Source organism: Eublepharis macularius, chromosome 14 (assembly GCF_028583425.1).
Source record: "Eublepharis macularius isolate TG4126 chromosome 14, MPM_Emac_v1.0, whole genome shotgun sequence".
Classification (NCBI taxonomy): domain Eukaryota; kingdom Metazoa; phylum Chordata; class Lepidosauria; order Squamata; family Eublepharidae; genus Eublepharis; species Eublepharis macularius.
Genome location: NC_072803.1, coordinates 37,940,406 through 37,960,481, shown reverse-complemented (window position 1 = coordinate 37,960,481; position 20,076 = coordinate 37,940,406). Strand labels below are relative to the sequence as shown.

The 20,076-nt window shown below is 44.9% G+C and overlaps 1 protein-coding gene across 1 annotated transcript in view; it reads left to right on the top strand.

Moving 5' to 3' along the window:
* The window catches only part of TACR1 (tachykinin receptor 1), a 79,668-nt gene that overhangs the window by 1,119 nt on the left and 58,473 nt on the right, over window positions 1-20,076 (top strand). The window lies entirely within an intron of this gene.

Sequence of the window (20,076 nt, the reverse complement as noted above, 5' to 3'; positions counted from 1 at the left end):
TACATGCTTGTTATTCTAACATCCCACCTAACCCCCTATGTACCTTATGTGAAAGATTTAATTTCCTTTTTTAAAATAGCCATATTTGATTCCGTACTGGACCACATTTGGCTCTGGAGCTGTAGGTTGCTGTTCCTAGCTCCAAACCTCGCTTTCTCTTTATCTAGGAATCAAACACTAGTGTTTAGGTTTTACATACATATGCACACTTGATAGTCAGCTATTTTTTTCCCTTTCTCCTACTATGTACTAGAAGGTATTGCACAGAGAAACCAATTAGAGGTTAGTTTAGGAAAGATAGAAGGATCCATTTTTTTTTCATTCAAGGCATGAATGAATTTATGGAACCGCTGCTAGAAGATGTAACGATAGTAGTTTTAAAAGGGACATCCTCATGTAAAGGATTGTCTCCATGAATATCAGCCATGATAGCTGTGGAACTTCTGTGCCCAGAAGCAGTTTAGCTTGGAATACCAGATACTGGGGACATCCAGTGGAGGGAGGCAATTTTGCACCCTGTTTGTGGTCTTCCTGGAGATATGTGGTGAGCTGCTGTTGAAAACCAGATGCTGAACTCTTCTTCAAGCTAAGCTACCAGCCTGTTGAGTGAAGCTGGCATTGAATGGACAATGTTTTTCCTAAGTGAAACTGACAAAGACCCTAAGACGCTCTCTTTCTTGTATGTCTTGTGATTATCACACACACACACACACACACACACAAAAATATTGGGGTTGAGAGCAATTCAGCCTCTTGAGACCTTGAAGTATAATCCAATGGCTAATATGGTGTTCCTGATTCAAATCTTACCTCTTCCACAAACTCATGAAGTGACCTCAAGCAAGCCATACTCAGCCCTTTCCATCTGCAGTATAACATAATAATGCTTGCCTTCCCATGCAGGGCACTTGAGATAATGTACATTCAACACTTTGAAAGCCAGATATAAATGCTCGGCATTTCTGCACCCTTCATCCAATAGATCTTGTTATCCTGTTTTATCCTCTTGCCAGAATTCTACTTAGCTAGTTTAGGCCGAGAGAGAATGAGTTGCCCAAAGCAACCTCAGTCTTCAAGTTCAGTGTTTTGCTGGCTACACCTCAATTACTCTTGATTCCCTTGTTTAAAAATGCATTTGGGAGGACCTGTAAGCTACATATGAAGACAGGAAAAAGTAAGTTCTTCGAAATTAATGGAAATTAATGATCTTCTCTGAATGTCTCTGGGTGCCAGAGGAAAAGCTTACCTCTTGGTCCCAACCTAGAACAAGCCAGGTGTGTAGATCCTGTTCATTTCAATTAGGTTTGCTAAGGAGAACGTCCTGGTGGGTTGTGGCCAAGAGGCATTCCTCTTCTTTCCTGAAGTAGTTATTCTTAGTGGGGGCAACTTCCTGGCTTAAGAGAAAAGACTGTCTTTAATAGTTCCCTAGGGAAGAATGTTTAATCATCCATAGTTCACAAGCATCTCTTTTAATCAGCAGATGCACATAGCTTTGTGTTTTATCAAATACTTTACGGCTGTAGAATCATGCTTTAAAAAAATTCTGATTGTCATTTTTTGTCGGGCTGAAAAACAACATCATTTTATCGAAGTTCTTCTTATTGAGTAACAATGGTTTAGAACAAATTATACCCTTGTGATCAGAGCTGAATTGGAAAGCATGGTCACACACATCAATCTCCCTAAAAGATTCCCGAGGTAAGAAATGAGAAATTATCTAGGAAAGATTTGTTTCTGGATTGCTGCTCATTATGAAACTCAGTTAATTGTTTTTTTCTGGTAGAGCGCCAAATTTGGATCCTGCTTAACCCAAAAACAGCCATGGGGCGACATGGATATTAAAACTCTGGGTGCTGGTGAAGCGGAGTTAGCTCTTCCGCTCTCACCATTCACCAGTTGGGAATCCTGCTTTTAGCCCTGGTAGGTTAAAAAAAGAAGACAGGCGCAACAGCATGAATTAATCCCCCCCTCACCATCCATAGATTGCTGAAATAAGGTTTTCTGCAATGGCTTGGGGAAAGAGTGCTTAACCCTGGTGTTTTGTGTTTGCACCTAAAGGAAGTACACCTGTCATTCTGAGCCACCAGCTAAATGGATTGGCTAGGTTATGTAAATGCCACAGTGCTGGAGGAACTCAGCAAAGAGGCAGGATGTGATACTGACAGCAGCAATTTGCTCACCAGGTTCTCCAGTTGCCAAGATATGGCTGAATGTGTGTGTGTTGTGGGGAGCAGGAATGCCTGGCAAAATCTCACTGAGTGTGCAATGCTTAGTAGTGGGGGGGGGGGCTTGATCCTCCCCTTGCTGAACAGAAACAGAGCAGATGAAACAAAAGTATTTTAAAAGGCAAAATATGAGAAGTCCTGCAAGCAGCCTTACTTTGCATAATTATACAGGTTACAGGATCCAGAGTTTGATGTTGTTGTTCCAGAATTTAGGTTCCCTCAGTGTAGAACGTTGCTTTCTATCAGTGCCGACAGCCCTGATTAAAGTATTAGCATTTCTATTTGATGGAGAGGCCATTGGAAGCGGGGAGAGGGGAGATTCTTCCTATGGCAAATTGAAAACTGAGGATATGGTATCCGTGTAATCCTCTTTGACTATTGGCTATTGCAATCTGGTCTCTGTTATGGGCTGGGGTACCAAAAGCCATCTTATTCATCTGGGGAGGTGGATCAGAAGGCAACAATAACAATGAAGTTAATCAAAAAATGGCAATCAGTTGAAAAATGGAAGTCACTCAACACCAACCCTTTGCACCTATTCACCCATTTGCTGAATGTTGCTGTGTCTCCTTGAAATAAAGCAAGCAGAATATAATAAACTGGTTCAAAATCAACAAATGGCTTGTTTCAAATATTACAAGTAATAAACCCTGTTCAACTTCACCTTTCTGGTAGTTTCTACTCTTCCTTTTAAATGATTTTTTCTTGCTAGAAAAGCCACTCCAAGGAAATTGCGCCGGTGCCTGTAAGGTTTTTTCAGCTAGGGTAAAAGCCACTTAGGGGAGGCTTTTTCCAGTGTGAAAATGGCAGAGGAGGAAAAGGTTAAAGTCCGCACCTCCAGTTTGCTTTCCCCTCATCATAAAACAAGCCTAGCTGCTAAATTTGTAAAAGAAAAGAAACCCCTTTGAAACAAACAGGGAAGAAACCATAACGAGTGAGCCTCAGGAATCTTCTGTTAGGGTACCAAACTGCACCGTCACTTTCATGCTTCATATTTTTAGTTGTATATTTTAAACAGTACATTATAAACTACTAAAATGGAATATGTGCAGAGAGACTGCAGTCTTTGATTTGCTTCTGGACACTACAGCTGGGAATGGAATGAGATGGGGAGAGGGTGAGCAAAAAGATAAGAGTGGAGCTCAGAAGGCAAAATCAGAAATCTCCCTGCACAAGCCCTGTTGAAATGGATGGAACCTGCAGGAACAGTTCCTGGTGGATTGTGCCCATTATGTGTGTTGCGGTCCCAGAAACTCAGGCAGGCAGGATTGCTGACAGTTTGCTAATAAGGAGACAGATGTTGGAAAGGGAGACAGAGGGAATCACTAACTGCCCTATCCAGTGCAAGAAAGACAAGAACTAATGGGTTTAGATTGTGGGAAGGCAATCGGGAAATGATATAACGGGTCCTCTTTCCATAGGTAACATTCCAGAGCGGGAGCTGAGTTACAGCTAAACTACAAGTGACACCTGACACAGGTTGGATACTTGTCTGCTTCCCTCGAGTTTTGATGGGAAATGTAGGCATCCTGGTCTTGCAGCTGTAATGGAGAGCCCAGCTGTAAAACCAGGATGCCTACATTTCCCATCAAAACTTGCGGTAAGCTGACAAGTGTCCAACCTGTGTAAGGCGTCACTTGTAGCTTGGCTCTTAGTCTGCGGCTGCAAAACTGAAAAACAGTCCTGTGGCACCTTTTTAGGCAAGGATAGGAAAAAGATCCAGTGAAGGGAAGGTGAAGCTCCTCTCTTTCCCCTATTCTCCATGCTACTGCATCAGCATCTGGCCATGGCCAGATGCCCAGTGACGAAAAGATTCTGGTAATACTTAGGCCTGAGCCCTGGAAGGCTTAGCTTTGGATTCATGTTTCACAAACAGCAGGCCCCCCTCCACCCACCCCCATGCTGGGCAACAGACCTCTATTGAAACCACAGGGACTTTTGTAATCCATTTGCAACATGGATGAGAGAGGACATCTGCACTTCAAAGGATACATGTCAAAAATGCCTTTGAGTGTGACTAAAATAGTTCTTTGGATCTCACCTGTAGCATTTATGTGGAACGTTGGAGGGTTCAAAGTCTTTCTCCCACATTGTGATCTGTATGGAAAGCCTCATAAGGCAAATCAGGATTGTTTCCCTCCTATCGCAGAGGTGAAGCGATAAGGCTGAGCCTGGGGAAGGAGTGACTTCCTGAAGCCCGTGAGTGGGCTCATGGCAGAGGGGAGATTTGCACTCGGATCTTCACCTTTTGTAGATCAGACTTGAGTGGAAAGATATCCCCTTTCACAGATGACAGCACTAAACTGAAAATTTCCATAAGAAACACAAATGCCTTATGCCTGAAGCTAGTATATTCTTTTACATTCTCCAGTGGTCTAATTGTGTTTATATTGGTGTACTTTTTCATGCAAATAAATTATAAAATTCAAGTAAAAATATTTTTTTAAAAAATAAATGCGAACACAATGCTTATTGGATCATTCGTTACAGGCACGTTCTTGGTGATTCTGGGCTAAAGTCCAGAATGGGGTCTCTCATTGCCCATCCCCACCAGGGCCAAGCAAGGGGGAGCTGCACCCTATGTGAGGTCGGGGAGCCATCACTGCAAGCCAGCAGCTTCAGACAGAGAAGGCACTGCTGAGCCAACTGCCGGAGCTCTGGATGGGCAGGGGCAAGTACTGTCACTGCAAGTGGGTGGCCCAAGCCCTGGACAGGACAAGTGCAAGGAGTGGAGGTGGGAGACTGCCCTTTTTCTTCTCTTTCCCTGTCCATCACAGTGTGGGGCTGTGGGCAGTTGGGCCCCCTACCATGGGGACCAGAGCAGCTCCCCTGTTGCCCGTTGATGAAGATCACCCCTATTCAATCAACAACATTTTTATCTTGCCCTTCTTCCAAGGAGCTCAGGGTGGATTTCCTAGTTCCACGTCATGTATTTCATCCACACAGCAACCACATGAGAGCTTAGGTTGAGAGATGGTGACTGTCCAAGATCACTCAACGTGCTTCATGGTAGAGTGCATATTTTTCTTATCAGATCTGCTTGCAGTTGATGGTGGAAAAAGTGTCATGGCCCAGTTAGGCATCTGCTTTCCTATGCATATGTAATATTTGGCATTCAGTATGCAGAACAACAATTCAGAGTCCATGACACCAACATATTCTAGCAAGTCAGGGAACCAGACACTGCCAGCCTGAAATTAGCTCATACATCAAAGGGAAAGCAAGCCTCTGAATGCTACATGCTGTAGAAGATTATCACCTCTCATGCTGCCTTGGAGGGGAAACATATGGTGGCTGCATTAGGGCTGTGCATACCCTGCCTGAGCATCTAAGAGTGCTGCCTTTAACACTCGTCTGCAGCACAGAAAATGGCAAAATACAGAATACAGCATTGCTGAAGCTCTCCTACTATGAGTGATTCATCTCTGTCAATAAGGATGGCATTTGGATTCAGAAGACTTTTTGGACTATTACAGTGAAATCCTGAGCAGAGTTACTCCAGTCTAAACCCACTGTAGGCTTAGACTGGAGTAACTCTGCTTAGGATTTCACGTTTAGTCATCAAATTGTTCTCTGGAAGAATATTTCATTGCAGGGAGCTGGGCAGTTATTAATTTTTTTATTTATGGCTTTGAAAGCATACCTTGTCTAAATGGCTTCTGATAGTTCCTGTCCCAAGTAATCGTGACAATTAAGGGAATAACTTCCGTGAAGAAGAAACAAGGTTTAGCCAAGGAGTTCAATAACAGCACATTGTCCAAATAACATCCCAGTTGGTGTCCTCAGGTGCACAGCAACAGGGCAACTGCATTGCCTTTAGCGGCTTCCCCCACCACCACCTGAAGCTTAGTGGGGACAAGAGGAAAACAGCCCTAGATAATAGACCCACTAACAAGGACATATTTTCTCCAAAGCATCCCACTGCTGAGAAGAGAGTATTATAGTTTGTTCTGAGGTTCTGCACTTCCCTGTGACTCAAGAAACTCCGTGGGCAGCCTGTACAAGGTCAGAATCTCTGTAAGGAGAGAGTATGGAAGACTTAGGATAAGTCTGGCAACATCTGTTTATGTAGAAATATACAAGTGGCAGGGTGGGGGGGGAGCAGATGGAGCTATTCCTTAAAGCAGCATCAGTTAACCGCAGAGCAAATCTCAGGCCTTTGGAGCCCTCCCTCCCTCTTGCCAGCCAACTGCAGCCCTCTGATTTCTGTCTCCTTTGTTGGCCATGTGGTTCTCCAACTCTTTCTCCATAGGGGTGAGCAGAGCTCTGCCATTCTGCTTGGTCATTAGTCTGCAGCTCCATTATGCCCTGGGTTCTTCTCTGGCTGTCTTATGGCAAGAGAGAATTTCAGAAAGTTAATGATGGAATTTTTTGCAAGAAAAAAAATTGTTTGGGGTTTATAGATTTCCATTTTTAAAAAATTTGCACTCCCCCTCCCCTTTTTTAAAAAATTGCTCCCTTTCCAAGGAAATGCACCAAAGCTCGAAGACTCTATAAAATATAAATAAATAAAACCACAAGAAACAACCCTTTATAATGCACCTTTTTTGTGCACGTTTATTTTTTTTTCTGCAGGAGCTCAACAGTTGCTCCCAAGCCACATGAAAGCAAAACAACAAATCAAACCTACATGCAAAGCTGATGTTCTACTACTCAGCCATGGCCCCTTCCTTGTTCAGAACTCTCCTTTGCCACATACTCACTCAAGCCAGTCCTTTTCTGCCTTAGCCCACTCTTGCAACAGCGGCCTGCCTTACAGTGCTGTTGTAAGGATTGCAAGAACATGTACTTTGAACAATGAAAGTAAATGCTAAGTAATATTTTAGAGACAAGGCTTGGTCTCCTCTTTCTTTAGCAATCAAGTCACCTAATGTTAAAAAGGCATTCATGAGAGCATTCTTAAAGAACTCAAATACCCAACAGAGATAAAAGTGCTGGGAAGAAGGGGTTAAAGAGCCTCTCTTCCTGTACAACATCCCCCTTCCAGATCAGCCCTTTTGGAAAGGGGGGTGGGATTTTAAAAAATGATTATGGCACTAAATGCTACATGTAGTTCCATCCGTTGTTAAACAAGCACAAACTGGTTGTCATTATATACTTGGATGTCCAGAAAACTTTTGACAATGCCCTTCGTCAAAGATTCCTGAATAAACGTAGAAGCTGTGGGATAAGAAGATGGGTGGTGCCTTTTGGAAGCTTCTGAGCCATCTATTACTCCAGTGAAGAAGAAAGCTAGGATTGTCTCTCTGCTTCAGGGAAGAGGTGTTTTAAGGAGTGTCATCTTATAAGTCAGACTCCCCTGAGTCTGAGGATATATGGTTCGGGGGAGTCAAGAGCCCTTTTTGGGATGCAGAGCTCTTTAAGTATTGTCAACAGGGCTCATTTCAAGGGGGAACGCGCCGGAACGCAGTTCCAGCAGTTCCCCAAAGAGGTCACATGTCAGGTGGCCCCGCCCACCTGACTCTCGGCCTGGATTGTGGCCGAAACAGCCCAGATTGGGCCTCTGATGGGTGGTGGATCACTCTCCCACTCAGTAGCGGCCTGATCCTGACCATTTTGGGCTCCCTTTTGGGCCCAATTTCAGCCCTGAATGGCCAGGATTGGGTCCAAAACAGCCAGGATAGGTGATGTCAGGGGTGTGTGGCATATGCAAATCAGTTATGCTAATGACACACTTCTGGCAATGGCAAGGAGTGTGGCATATGCTAATGAGTTATGCTAATGAGTTCATCCAGCTCTTTTTCTACAAAATGACCCCTGATTGTCAATATTAGTGGCTGGCTTTGCAAAAAAAGATCTCAGAACTACAAGTAAGGGACTGAGAACAAACTTCCGCCTTGTGGTGTTTTGGGGGAAAAGCAAGCGGGCATCAGCAAACACACTGATAGACACCATGGTGCCAAAGGGTCCTCTGTTGGGGGATCATTACCCTGATAAGTGTCCTTAAGACTGCAGTAATAAATACAGAAATAAAATTAAAACCCACAAACTCTTTACCTCTCTCCCAGAAAGGGAAAGAAGGGTGGGTGATGCACACCAGCAGCTAGCAGCAGCAGTGCCCATTGGGTAATGGGGTGTGTGAGAAGGGAGTGGTACAGAGAAACAATACACATACTCCCTAACTATGGTTTTTTTGCATGTGATTCCATTTGTGTATTTTAACAGAGTGTCTCAATCATGTCATAACGAAGAGTTTGGTCTGCCGCAAACACATGTAATGTCTCATCTGACTGCACAGGAGAATGCCTTTGAATCTTAAGTGGAGGGCAATGATTTCTTTTTCAAAGCTGTATGTTTGTTATCAGTCCAATGCCGTCTGGTGCTTTAACTCAACCTAGGATATTTCTGACATTTCAGTCAGGGAACGTGCCTGCTTCCCTTTGGTTTTCCATGTTTCTTGTGCTTAGGAACTGCTTCCCTCCTTCTTGAGGACTGGGAAGCTGTAGCATCACTTGGCATGGAACCTAATCCAGACTAGAGATGGGCACGGACCAAAATACGACCCAAAATTAAGCACGAACCAGGCCGGTTCATGGATCGTGAACCGCGGTTCGTCGGATCCCATTTCTGATGAACCGTCATGAACTTTAAGCTGGTTCATTTGGTTCATTTTTATGGTTCATGACTGCAGACAGCTTGGTGCCAATCAATCAGTTTCCTAGGCAACAGGGGATGGACTTCCTTCAGACCTTCTGCTGACCCAGAAGTGACCTTCTGTTGGCCTGGAAGTGATCTTCTGCTGACCCAGAAGTGATAATTTTCTGACCTGGATGTGACGTTTTCACTAACCAAATGAACCCATTCATGAACCAGGGACAGGTTCGTGAAAGTTCGTGGTTCATCAAATTTCACAAACCACAAACCACATGGTTCAGGTTTGTGCCCATCTCTAATCCAGACTATTCCAAATCAGTCCTTGGATCAAATCTTCAATCTATAAATTTCTCTCTCTCATATCTTGGTCAAACTGTTTAGAGTCAGTTCCAAGATCTTGAACTTAGGAAGTTCAGCTCAAAACAGCCGTGGGTACCAGTGGTGGGCTTCAGCACACTTCTGCTATTATAGAATGATGACGTTCTCTCTGACTGACATGCGCATGGTCCTCCTAGGCACTGTGCTCTGTGGATTATATCCTTTCATTACATTTTGAAAGCTTAGTAGGACTGGGATGTGTTTTGAGGTCAAGTGTCTTCTCAGGCTGAATTCTTGCCAGGGTGGTTCTTCATGAGCCAACCAAAGCTTCAGGCTCTATGAAAATGCTATGATTCTTTTTAGGTGACAAGCTAAGCTTCCTCTATGGTAGGGCAGTGGGATTCCACTCTTCTCTGGGGTGCCAACTTTATAGCACAGCTAGGTTAGAAGATGAAGATAGACAGATCACGAAAAGGCACCATGTATAATAAGGCAGTTAAAAATACAAAAGAAAAATTAGAATTTGTAAGGAATTGAAAGGGTATAAGCTAGCTGTCTCTAAGAATGGCAAAAGGAAACAAAACAGGAAAGACAATACAAATCTTCCTACATGAACGGATGAATCTAAGCATGGTCCAAAAGCATTTTCCAAGATGGTTGCAGTCATGTGTGTTTTTTCCAAATAGAAAATAAGCAGGGTGCCATGTTGGTTGGACCCTCGAAGGGCTCAAGGAACAGCTCTATTGAGCAGTTAAGAACCAACAGCTGACAAGTTATGAAGAAGTTTATTTTAAAATAAACCTTTTGGGTGGTATAAAATGTTCCTAACCCAATAAGGGAACTAGCATAATGAGACAAGAGGCATGAAGCAAGTAGTTAACATTTGATGCAGAGGAAGGTCATGGGGAGGGGGTCAGCACCAAAAACCTTTGACAGAGAGGTTACAGGTAGCTGTGTTGGTCCAAAGCAAAAGCCCCCTCCCCCCCCAAAAAAATCCAAGAGGGCTTAAGATCATAGCCTGAAACTCCTTCCCCTTTTTAAACATCCAGTTTGATGGAGAGTTCTGCACTCAAAAGCTTGGACATTACTTTGTGTTATTGTTGCTGTTCCAAATACCATAGCATTAGTGCTTTAAGGGAAGTGCAGGCAGCAATGCTGTGTCGATGCTCCGTTGCCAGGACAAACGGCTCCATCTTTGCAGCGGCAGTGAAAGCTACAGGGAGAATCATTACCAAAGACTGCTATAGATCATTTTATATCTATGGATGATAGGGTTACCAGCTCTAGGTTGGAAAAATCCTGGAGATTTTTGGGTGGACCCTGGAGACTGTGGGGTTTGGCAAGAGCCTCAGCATGGTATAATGTCATAGAGTTCACCTTTTAAAGCAGCCATTTCCTCCAGGGGAAATGATCTCTGTCAACTAGAGATCAGTTGTAATTCCGGGAGATCTCCAGACACCACTTGGAGAAGGCAACCCTAATAGATGGTCTAGCAGGAAAGAGAATACTCCCCCAGAAAAATTAGGACATCTCATAGGATCCACACATGTGGAATATTATGCTATTCTATTATTTCACCTCCTGGTTGTTCCTGTCCAGACTTATATAGATCCAGCCTCAAAGAAACCTGGCAAATCCTTATACTGAGAAATGAAAGGAACATCCAATTTACATATCAGCAAACATATTTCTGACAAACAAGGGGGAGGGAGACCTTGAGCCTATGCACAAAATAGAGTTGGATCAACTTGAACAACTTTAAAAGGCAGTGAATAGAAGGGGAGGGGACAGTGAATGAAAGCATGGTGACAGAGGGGCGGAGTTCTGAGCCAGGAAGGCCTGATTCTTTCTGATCTCAACTCTACTGTGAACTTACTAGGAAGCCTTGGTCTGGTTACTGCCTCTCAGCCCCTTTCTGTAACGGGGAGGAGGGAATAATACTGGCATACTTTACAGCGATGCTTGTTACAGACAAGACAGCTGTATACATTCTAGGGCACTGTGCACTAGGCTTGCCATTCCCCCTCTGGTGGCAGGGGATCCCCTGCTCCCACCTCCTCCCTCCCACCCCCACTTACCTGGCCATTTCGGGCAGAATTGGTGTCACTTCCCGGAAGTGACGTCATCATGCACACTGGGAGCGTGCACACGTGTGACAGAGAACTCAGAAGCCAGGGCAGGATAAGTGCCAGCATCCCAGTCTCCTGCTGGGGGCTTAAGGGACCTGACAACCCTACTGTGCACGCATGTTCAGTCTGCAGACACAGTTAAGCTTCAAACTGCAAGCATCTAGATGAGGCTCAATTAAATATCCTTAGGTATGATGGAAGCATTAAAAAAACACTTTGACTATTTTTTAAAATGGTACATGTTGTTATTGTACTTTCCACAAGAAAACAGGATGTCTTTTGAACTCAGAGAGGAAGTGGAAGCCTTCACACCTCTGCCGTCTTCACCGTAGGAAACCGGGAGCACTCCGTTTGCCAATGTGCCTGGTTCTCTTTGATCTGGTGCTGACGGCTTGTGAAGGCGATTGGACCCGCTGTCCAGCATCTCCCACTGGGCTAGGTAGCAGGCTTAATTTGGAACCGGTCTTCTCTGATAACAGAAGGTAAACAGGAAAGGGCATGGAACCTTGCTTGGTATGGTTTCCCCAAGGCTCAAAGGAAAAGGATAAGAGTCATCATGGCCATTTTTAGTGGACGGGGGAATATAGTGCACTTGGGAATGCACTTTGTCAAGCCAAGGCTTCTCCCCAAACACACTCTATTTTTAAGACTGTGGACTTCGCCTCAGCATGGTCCGTAAGAAGGAGCTGCGAGTAGCTCACTAAGTCCTCTTACATCCACAGTTGAGGAAGTGGTGCAGCAGGGAATAGCTTAACTCTTTCCCCCAGCCCAAGGCCCCATCAGTCCCTCCACCTCTTGTTTCCTATGGTCCATTAAGAACTTTGTCTTAAGGTCTCTCTAAATGCCTCTCTTCTGTGCAGCCGCATTAAGATAAGTAAACAGCTTCTTCTCCAAGCTACGGTGGACATTGTGCAAGTGGCAATAGGCCTTGGGGGGTGGGCGTGGGCATGACTTAATTGTAGAATATCTGCTTTGTATGCTTAAAGTCCCAAGTTCAGTTCCTGGCATCTGCAGTTTTAAAAGTCAGTACTGGTGATACAAAAGATCTGTTCCTGTGACTGGATTGCCAGGTCCCCCTACAGGCAAACTGAGGGGAGGGGATACTCATGCCCTGTGTACTCCCATGTTGCAGAAACATGATATCATTTCCGGCATGACATGGAAGTAGCAGGTCGCAACACAGCCGAGTCTCTAAAACTCAGCCCAAAACATAGCAGTTTCACTACATTTTGGGCCGAATTTCAGAGACTCAGCCATCACTAAACCATCGCTTTCACATCACTCCCAAAAAGTTATTTTTTGGCAATGTAGGAGCATGTGCGTCCCTTTTCACTCCATGCCTCCTGGATGCAGTGTATGTAGTTGGGTGGTCCCCCCACACCTTTTCTCCCTGCCAGCCAGGTAAGCAGTGGTGGTGGGCAGTGGCTAAGGGCGGGGATGGCGACCCTATCATGAGACCTGCTGCCAGAGATGACAATATTGTCCTTGATAGATAGGGATTCCAGGTGCCTGCTGGTGGTGGGCAATCTCCCAGGCCATTTACCTGCTTGCCTGCTGGTCGCTGGCAACTGGTGGGAGGTTTCTGGCCGCAGGGAGATCACCCGCCACTGGCAGGCACCATGGGAACATACCTGGTGCACATGCTATCAGCAGACATCACTTCCAGAAGTGTCATCATTGTGCCGGCCGTGGGAGTGCTCCCGTGCTTCATTTGGTGCCGAATTCTCAAAGTGACATTGGTGCATTGGTGCAAAGAAAAGATTCCCAGTAATTACTGGGTCTGCCCCCCACACACAAACCAGAAGGGTATAGGGACCTGGGAACCCTATTGATAGACCAGTGGTTTGACTCAGTACAAGGCAGTTTCATGACCAAATTTCATGACTTAATGGTAGTGCATTTACTTCACTTGTTAAGGTGCCTAGTTCTAGTGATTCTTGGCCCTGGGCAAAAGTCCAAGATGGAGGCCCAAAATCACCCCCCACTGCCCCCACTGCTGGGGCCAAGCAAGGGACAGCCTTTACAGCAAGGGACAGTGTATAGGAGTTGATGCTGGAAGCCCAGTGCCCAAGCCTTGGCTGGAGTGGGCATGAGAGGCCGTTGCTGTGAGCAGCTGACCAGAGCCCCTGACAGGACAGGTGTGGGCAGCAGTAGTGTGAGCATGCTCTTTTTCTTCTCCCCCTCTTTCAGGAGAATGGGCTGCGGGCAGACACACACACACACACCCAGCACATGGCCCAGGAATGCTGTCCCTGTTGCCCATTGGCTAAGATCACCCTTGTTGACTTTGATAGTTAACGGGGCGGAGTCAGTACAAGGCAGTTTCATGCGCTGAAGGTTAACTAGCATGTATCTATCTGTTTTGTTAACAAAGTTATGCAACGTCTGGTCCAAACTAGGAAGTAGATGGGAAAGCCCTCATCAAGTCTCCCAACATTTCCGTAAAGCAGCAGCAGTGAGGAGGGGACAGTGTCTTATTAATAATAATGTATGCATTTATTTGAATTTCACATAAACTAAAGTAGGCCTTTACAGAAATGAAAAAATGTCTGTGCCCACGTGCTTCAAACTGTACTGACATGTATTATTTATATATTTATTTATTTATTTTTATTTGTTTGTTTAATTTATTTCTAGTCCACCTTTCTCACTGAGACCCAAGGCAGATTATGCAATGCAAGTCAATAAGAACAAAGAACAAAAACAATATGATCAATAGCTAGAACATTCAAGGAGCAAATACAATACGACATGGGCTGCAGAAATTTGAAATGGGCATAAATCAGAAACACATCGATGAAACATTGCTGAAACAAAGCAAAAGTAATTAAACATGACATCTTTAATGACAAGAAACTACCCAATAGGAGCATTATCAACATCAACCGACAGTCCCCAGTAGAACAGTTTACAGCAGTGTTTCCCAACCTGTGGGTCAGGAGTCAGGAGGACCCAAAAGTGGGTTGCAAAGCCTCTGAAAGTGGGACCCTGGTCAGCCATCTCTAATGTTGGCTCCTGCCCTTTGCACCCATCTTTGTCTCTCCTCTCCTTCCTTTCTAGCTTCTCACATTCTCTCCTTGCCTTCCCCCTTCGTAACAATAATGTGGGGGGAGATGTCTGGCGACTAATAACTTCATGATAGTAGCTGGAAGAAGGGGGGAGCCTGGAGAGTAGGTGGGGACTGTTCAGCACTTGGAAAAGTAAGAGGAGGAGGAAAAGGTGCGTGTGCCAGCATAGGCTCTATCTTGGCACTGCTTCTTAGCAGCCAGACCTCTTGCCCAGCCCCCTGAAGTACCTCACTGCCCTCTGCCTGCCACGGGAGATGTACTGCACTGAGCCACTTGCCACCCACCTGTTTGTTTGCTGACATCCATCTTCCCACATCTCCTCAACTGAGTGCCCCCCTCAGCTCCTTCTCAAATTCTTGGGCCAGCCTTGGATGGATTACCATATAAAGTGAAATTGGATTTGTGGGTCATACATACCATACCGAAAAGGTTGGGAGGCATTGCTCTAGTACAGACCCAAAGATTAGTCCTAGAAAGACTGGAGGGCAGATAAGCAGAAACTAAACTTGTAGTTTAAAAAGCTCAGCAAGTGGATAGCAAGTTCCCTTTTTTCACCCTTTTCAATTATTTCTTTCAAGAATTGTAGCCAACCTTTCTCCTTTAGGGACCAACCAAGGCAGCTAGCTTATAGCCACAAAGCAAGCACTATTTTTTGTTTAAAAAAAAAACAATTTTACAATCAAAAGAAAAGAGTATTTTAAGGAATAGAAAAGGAAAAACATGGTAGAAAGCGGGGGGGGGGGGGGGGAATCCCAGCCAGAGGGAGAAATCAGTGACAGATCGGGGGGGGGGGGAGTTCTGGGGCAACATTTAGAAAGTTGGCAAAACTATGATATAAAGGCCTGACAGTGATATGGGAAATGCTTCAAGGTTCAGCTGCGAGCCGCAGTTTCCCTGCCTAAATGAGCTGGATAACGGCCTTTGCAGAGAACATTTCAGACTGCAGCTATTACTGAACCCGTATAGGCCAGTAATTAAATGTTGCACAGCTGGTGTGGAATAGGCCACCGGTGCATTGGATGCCTGATCCTGAGGGCATTTACCCCTGAGTCAGTACCGTGGAAATCGAGGGGACTTCTGATGAAGTCTATTTAGGATCAGGCTCTCTGGGTTGTAATTGGTCTCTACTGTGCTCTGTTGTTTTCCACTTTGCTTGCCTATAAATTTGATATGGGGAGTCAGGTTGTAAAAAAAGAAAGAAAGAAATCCTCCTGGTGGGTTAAAATGTCTGTTTGCCACATCGCACTTGAAATGGTTTCTTTTACTGTTGTTCACATATATCAAAAAAATGATGCCCCGTTCCCCAGCTCATAACTTTCATAACCGTGGAAATAGAAAGAGCACCAGCTTCATCGATGCTCTCTTATTCTCCGATAACCTCTAACGAAGCATTGTGAATTTCCCCCATAAAGAATTTATTCTTGAAAATATAATAAACAGACTGCTTGGGCGAGTGCATCCGGTAGCAGAGCGCTTAGAGAGGCTTGCTATATTTCTTTCCAACCATCGAGCCTCTCTTGCTACACTACTAGAGGGTTTTGTAGGCAAAGTGGGGCAGCTACCCTTCTTGCGAGCCATGAGATGAGCCGCCAGGTGGCCCCACTTCCTTGGTTCCACTTAACCAGGCAGCAGGATTGCCTGTAAACAGAGAGCAAGATTCGAGTTCAGTAGCACCGTAAAGACCAACTAGATTTCCAGGAAGAACTTTCAAGAGTCAGAGCTCATGCCCTGGAAATCTGGTTGGTCTTAAAGGTGCTACTAAACCTGAATCTTGCTCTTCTGTTACAGATAAATACAGTGATCCACCTGTGATTGATTGATTGGATTTTTAGCCCACCCTCCCCGCAAGCAGGCTCAGGGTGGGTTACAATCATAGATAAATTACAACCAATAAAACACAACTCAGTACCAACATGGATTTCAACATTCCAGGTAGTGCACCCTTCTCACTTTCCCTGCCCACTATACACAAGGGAAGAAAAGGGTGGAGGTGTGGGTTGGTGAACCTCTAACTCCTCAAGCATGGGGGGAGAGAGAGAGAGAGAGAGAGAGAGAACACTGCTGCACAATCTAATCCTTGATAAAAACGGGAAGGTCCACCGGCACTGCTTCTGTATGGACACAGAGTAATGTTGATCTAGGCCTTGCCATCTCTGTAGTGTAAAACCCTCAAAGTCAGAATGGAAACCCTGCTCAGTTTTAAACCCAATGCCAATGAGAAACTGTGGGAGCTTAGCAGTTAGTCTTTTTCTATCTCTATGAGGAAAGAACAAGCCTGACAAACTAGTTTTATGGATTCTGTGGGCAGATTTTAGCAGCTTTCAAACCCCCGCAGCATTGTGATGGAATGTGCTTCCATGATCTTTGCCTCCCTGTACTCTCCCTCCTGTCTTGTCTCCCCCAAGTGTTGAAATCCAGATCGTCAGCCTTCAGAGGCAGGGAGCTGCACTTGTGTGTGATGCTGAAGCCCCAGGCACACTGTAAGCACAATAAAAACAGTAGCAATCTCTTTTACTTAACTGTTAAAGATCTAGAAGCCCTAATGTGGAACAGCTTGCCCGTTTGTGCGTCATCTTTTCTCCACATGGATCCGTGTTGTCTTTTGTGAAACATTTCATGATCCTGTGGGATGGATGGTGCCTCAAAAAAACACAAGCTGTGGATATTGCTTGATATTTTTTGCATCTGTCAGAGCTGGAGACGGGGGCTGCCTCTTCTTAGCTACCAGTCATGCTGTAAACTTCCAGATGCAACAAACTGATTGTTCTATTACCTCAAATCGTCAGAGCCGCCTTGATGTACCGTCGTACTTGAAGGATAACTTGTAGTCATGGAAATGTCAGAAAAGGCACCATGAAATATTAAAATATGAAAAAGTAATGTCATTGAAGTGTGGTTTCTTCTTCTGAAGGGGAAACTGTTGGGTCTGCGAAGTGTTTGTACTGTGCTTTGGGTCCAGTCAGCTACTGATAACTAATGGTTCAGCCTACTCTTTGACCAGGCACTTAGCAATCCAAGGGTCTGAAAGGCAGTAAAGGCAGCCGGGTCACTGCTATTGTAGATGTGAGTTCCACAGAAACTCCCAAGCACCCTCCTCCTGTGGCACCCTCCTGTGCCACTTTGTCTGGATCCAACAGCATCTCTGCAGTTCATTTTCAAGCCAGGCAGCAGTGGCAGGGCTCTGAGAGGTAATGACAAGTGGATGCCCTGTCCATCACCACCTCTTCCATTGCCACCCTTTGCCAGTTTGGTGTGCCAAGCAGCCATTCAGTTCTCAGTGAACCAACCCTTCTGCCATGTAAGTCTTGTGTTCAATTCCTATATAGCATTGTCTCCCAGTTTGGCACCTGTGAGCATCATGGTATCTGCTGAAGGGTTTCATGACACCTGTAGATGGGTTTTCTTTGACTTAGCATCTCTTTCTCAAAGCAAATAGCCAGTCTTGGCTTTCCTTCACTGCACTGGAGCAGAGGGTTGCCCGGTCCCTATATCCTCCTGGCAGGAGTGGGGAGACCTGGCCCTGACTGTGATTTCTTTTCCTGTGCACACCCCTATTGCTGATGCAATGATATCACTTTCCAGAAGTGACACCATTGCTCCAGCAGCAAATGTGCTCCTGAGCTTTGCATGGGGTCAATTCAGCCTGTTGAGGGCCAAAATCAGCCCCTGCAAAGCACGGGAGTATGCCCACTGCCAGGCACAATGATGTCACTTGAGGAAGTGATGTTTTCACACCCGTCAGGGAGCATGCCCACTGCATGCTTGCCCAGGAGGTCCCTTGCCTCCTGGGCCCATTCCTCTGCCTACTGGAGCAGGAGGCAGTGCTTCAGAAGAATCCAGGAGGCATCACTTTTGTGTTTTCAGGGAACACCCATTCAGAAACTGCTGCCTCTATCACAGGAGGATGCTTGGCCTTGCAACCTCTCAACATTTTGCTATTGACCCTAACACCCCATGGCAGCCATTTTGGTTTTTGCTCCCTGTGGCAGCCATTTTGTGATGTTGCTCTTTCCTCATTCTCAAATCAAAAAGTGTCTTGAAGATGGACAAGATGGAGGACTCCTGATGTCCAGAGTCCTTTAATTTAGAGAGTAATGCGAAGAGGGAATATGCAAAAAGATCTGAGAAAGAAGAGGATGAATAGTACTGAAACTAGGATAAGAAGCAAGTGACTTTGTGATTGTGTGATGATGATTTTTCATGATACTGGAAGCAGCATGGGAGAGCGAGCTCTCCATCGTTTCTGAGTATCCTTCACACAGTGAGAATGGTGTTGATCCTAGTTCGCTGGGCTCCTTAACAAGCCTTTGGGTCTCAGCGAGAGTCAGTTCTTAATATTAATTGATGTCAGCCGTAGTGTGACTTCTTATTAGTGTTAGCCCAAAGAAACCCTCATATGTACAAGCCAATAATACACACAAAGGGACCAAGATTGGAAAGAAAAGCTTTAATGTATTACAGCTGGGGAGAAACATTCCAAGTTTTTCCCAAGAAGCTGTGTTACACAAAAGATTTATATACGTTTTGAAGTTCTGCTGGAGTATATCAGAGAAGGTACTGATTATACAATTCTCCTATTCAGTGGTTAACACTTCAACTACAAGGTTTTGTTCTATTCCTTTGGAGCATTAATGCATTAACTATGAGGTTTACAAAGCCCTGTCAATACATCAACTACAAAGTTTCACTTCATTGTTCCAGAAGAAAAATATTTTATGGAAATTCACAGTTCCCTTTCATCTATGATATTCCATATGAAGGTCAGTCTGGACCTGTCATGGACTGATCAGCACGTTTCTTCTACCCAGATGCCTTTATAGCTTTCATAGAACCAAACTCAGATCCATCAAGAGGAACCATGGAGACAGGGCACAAAGCCCCTGTCATGGTATTAATGAGTTTTGAATGGTTCACCATTTTGTGCGCTGTAAATTTTAAGATATGGGCTTGGAAAACTGAACCAAAATGTTGTTCATAATTTAAAGTAAGGGAGCCTTTGAGCTTCCTGGCAAGTAAAGCAGAATCGTCCAGGTATAGGACTGGCCTTTCACATCCTCAGAGCTAGCAGCTGCTTGTACAACTGCAAGTGGTCTGTGCTGAGCAAGTGAATGCTCATTTGTCAGGTGCTCAGTTCCAAGGGTTAGTACCTTGGCAGGACAGCCCAGCCTGTCTCAGCCACTTGAAGGAGAACAGAAGATATGGAGATTTATGGCAGGCAGTGCGAGGGGAATGTCACATGATTCCCGGGTCAGGTGGATTCTGTGCAGTGGTCATAGCATACTTGGTTTTTATCCCAAGCTTCCTCCAAGGAGTTCAGGAGGGCATGCCTGATTCTGTCCTCCTCAGGGATGCTACAAACTTCACACCGAACAAATCCAGCATGTGAACATACCATTTGTTAGAGTCACAATCACATGTGCACTGAGCATTGGGTCTTCTTTGCTTACACCTATCAATAGAGTTGCCAGCTCCAGGTTGGGAAATTCCAGGAGATTTGTGGTTAGAACCAGGAGAGGGCAGGGTTTGGGGAGGGAAGAGATTTCAGTGGAGTATAATGCCATAGAGTCCACCCTCCACAGCAGCCATTTTTTTAAGGGGAACTGATCTTTATGACTTGGAGATAAGTTGCAATTCCAGGAGGTCTCCACAATCCACCTGCAGCCATCAAAGTTTAGCTTTGCAGCTGTGCAGTAACTACAGTTGCTAACTTTCATTTCTCTTAATTTGTGGAATTTTCTGGTA